The 3,678-nt window shown below is 45.5% G+C and overlaps 1 long non-coding RNA gene across 1 annotated transcript; it reads left to right on the plus strand.

The window, feature by feature from the left end:
* Positions 1–1,894: 1,894 nt before the first annotated feature.
* LOC123446243 lies at positions 1,895–3,392 on the plus strand. The gene is made up of 3 exons (XR_006631279.1): positions 1,895–2,078; positions 2,537–2,702; positions 3,251–3,392. It is a non-coding gene; the product is annotated as an uncharacterized LOC123446243 (long non-coding RNA).
* Positions 3,393–3,678: the final 286 nt, after the last annotated feature.

A 3,678-nucleotide genomic window follows, 5' to 3' on the forward strand; every position in this document is an offset into this window, starting at 1 on the left:
TCATCTTTGGAATATACTGAACATCTGTCAAAGTTCTGATTGTGCCATCAAACATCTTGATTCGAATGGAACCTATGCCTTCAATCTTGCATGATGAATTATCAAAACCCAAAACGGAACCAACAGCAGTAGTAGAATCAGAATTAGTAAACCAATCTCTATGCAAGCACATATGAAAAGTACACGCAGTGTCAAGTACCCACTCATCATTGGTCTCAGCACATCCAGCAATAACAACAAGAGCATCGTCGGAACTATCATCATGAGCAACATTAGCAGAATATTCACCTTGTTTGTTACCTTCCGGTTTATACGTACCATTCCTCATTTCCTTGTTCTGCAACTTGAAACATTCTGAGGTGTCATGCCCGTCTCTCTTGCAATACTTGCAAGACTGCTTCTTGTCTCTGGATTGCGACCGGCCCCTCTGGCCATTCTTACTTTTGCCACGGTTTCCATTATGTGAGTTCTTCTCCTTTGTCCTGCCACGAACAGATAATCCCTCGGCTTGGGATGAACTTGAACCATCATGAGGCACCATTAATTTCATCTTCTCCTTAGAGTTCAAAGCTTCATAAACTTCATTAAGCGTGAGAGTATCATGACTATATAATATGGTGTCTCGAAAATTGGTATAAGAACTTGGCGGCGAACAAAGTAACATTAAAGTTGTATCTTCGTCATCATACGTAACCTCCATTGCAGCTAGATCGGATATGATCTCTTTAAATTTTGAAATATGATTCAAAACATTACCTCCTTCGGGTAACCTGTGCATGAATAATTTTTGCTTCACATGCATCTTGCTGGTGAGATCTTTTGTCATGGAAATCCCTTCCAGCTTTAACCATAGAGCGGCGGTAGTTTTCTCGCTCAAAACTTCCTGCAAAATATTATTATGTAAATGGAGTTCAATTTGTGACAAAGCCTTACGATCCCTTCTTTTCTCCTCAGCAGTTCAATCCTCAATTCTATTCTTCCCAAAACTATGCAGTGCATCATCATAGTCGGCCTGCGCCAACAACGCCCGCATCTTGACTTGCCATAGGGTAAACCTTGTGTCACGGTCCAGCAGCGGAAGATTGTACTTCATGGATGCCATGAGTAGATAAATCTGAGTACAAGCCGGTAGAAAATTCTTGATAGAATTAATATGCGGATGAAACGGAATAGGATAAATAACACATGGTAGCTCTTGGGTAGTTGTAGCAATTGAAGGGAAAAAAAATGATCTACTAGTAACTAGTACTAGTCTGCTCCTTGAGGTGCTGATGGATGAATCGATGGATCAAGTGATTACGTGGAACAGTCGCAAGCAGCAGCACAGCGGACAGCGTTTCCTGGACGGACGCGACAGAAACAGCAACTCGGCGGATGCTTGCGTTTCCTGGACGGACGTACGGCAAGGATCGCGCCCTGAAACTCCGAGTGATTAACAGCAGCGGCTTCGATGTATCGGATGGACTAATGTACAGCACCTGTAGCAGAAATCCTGTCGAACACGGAGTGGAAATCGATCCGGACGGATCGCCAGAGACGCGTGCGGCGGCGCACGAACCCTAGCTTTTCTTTCCCTAATCTCCCCTAATAATAAAGCGCCGATCGCTTCTGTCGTCCGGCATGGCATTTTTGCAAAAAGGCCCCTTCGTTTTCAGTTAATAAACCCGCAGTCCTTTCTTTAGTGAGGAAAACGTTTCACTTTTATCTAAAACCCCCTGTGGTTTCCCGGTGCTAGAGTTGCGACGAGCCGATGACGGCCAGGCCGAGCTAGGCCTTGGGGAGGGCACGACCAGGCCGCGGCGAGGAGGCATGGCGGCGGCAGCAGGGGCCCACGCGCGCACGAGGAGGCATGGCGGCGGCAGCAGGGGCTCTCCGGTGCGGATCTCGGCGGGGGACCGCGGGGATAGGTCGGCGGAGGGGCGAGGCACCGCCGCCGCCTCCCCGGCCTCCCTCGCGCGTCGTCCATCGACCACAACCACTGATCTAAGCGTACATGGATGGTGGCAGCGGTGGGGAGGAGCCCTGCGACGACCTCGACGCCTGCTCCGTCGACCACAACCACTGCGTCCGCAAGAAAGGTACAAAACCAATCGCACATCCCCCCTTCAAGAATCAGAATCAACCATACATGCTGCCACGAACAACCCATACATTACAATGCCTTGTTAGGACAAGCGAATTCATATGGTAATAAGGATTAATAAGATTAGCAGCCGTGGATGCAGTGAAGTGGCTAGAGAATTTCGGAATACAGACTGTTGCTGCCATAGATCTACTCTGCTCCGCCATTTTGGTAACCGATGGCAATGCAGCAGCTGTGTGGTTCCCGATTTTATGCAGCAGCTATTCAACTACTGATTTATTGCTTGGTGACCAATTGTGCGTGCTTAGATAATTTATACTGCGTAAACTGCAAAGCTCAGTAGCATGCGCACCTGAATTTGCTGTGATGATTGGACAAGTTACATGTTCAGTCAGTCATTCACCGCCAGCCCATGGCTATGCTTTCCTTCTAAATTCCACATGTTATGTGCAGCCCCATGGATTGGGGATATGCACTTCGGTTTTGGGTTCAAATGGCAATCGTTGAGCATTTGTATCACTATCGAGGATCTCAAGCACATGGGTCACATTATGATCAAGTGCATTCTGGTGCTATGATGATTGTGACACAAGATGTTAGCAGCAGAAGCAATTGCTATGTAAGTGTGATAGCCTGGTGTGACGTCTCTTTTGATCCTGCTTTGTTTATTTTTCAAATCCTCAATATTCCCATTGCTTTTCTTCTTGCATAATTGCTCTAATCTCCAGCACTTTTGTGTTGTTGATAAAAATTGGTAGTATATGCAGCCGTGATCATGAAATTGTATTGAGCATAATAGGAAAAAGATAATTTGAAAGCAAGAGGGGGAAAACTAGGGGGAAAACAGATCAGGAGTGAAGATGGCTGGTGGGAGGAGGGATCAGGGGGGAGGGAAGCATGGTATGATGCCAGCCGCCGGCAAATCGGCACTCGGGGTACTATAGAGTTGTCTGCTGAAATTGCTGCAGTTGAGGTTGATGATTATGAGATTTGTGCAGTTTTTAGAGTTGATGGCAGCTCCCCATACATGATATTATTGTTCAAATAGAGTTCCTCCAATCTCTTAAGATGGCCTATAGAATGTGGAATCCTGCCACTGAAATTGTTCTCTACAACACGAGATAATCTCCTTATAACATCTGTTTTTCATTTTGATATTTCCTGCAGATTATAGGATATAGAAGGCAGCTTCGCAGAGGGATCGCTGACGAGCAAGGTGAGGCCATTGCATCTATTATTCTGTTATAGTTCGTTTCAAAGAAATCACACTATTATCTCTCAGTATATGCCTATACAGAGAAATGTCCTGAAGCACACTTTAGTGAAGACTACTGATCTAGAAGACTAGAACTGGTTGTTGCTGAAATAAGTCTTTGCATAGGATTCTTGTCCGTTTGGGTGGAGCCAAGTTTGGTCTTGGTGTTGAACAACGCTACAATTGCATAGTTGTAAGTTATTTAGGATTGTCTCTGTTGGATACGACTTGGAGTTACAAGAGGTCCAGTACTAATTTTGTGTATGTATGCACTTGTGCGCTCTTCCGTTCTATATACACATGATTTCGAAGCATCTTTTACCGTACATTTTGTTTCTTT

Source organism: Hordeum vulgare, chromosome 4H, assembly GCF_904849725.1.
Source record: "Hordeum vulgare subsp. vulgare chromosome 4H, MorexV3_pseudomolecules_assembly, whole genome shotgun sequence".
Taxonomy (NCBI): Eukaryota; Viridiplantae; Streptophyta; class Magnoliopsida; order Poales; family Poaceae; genus Hordeum; species Hordeum vulgare.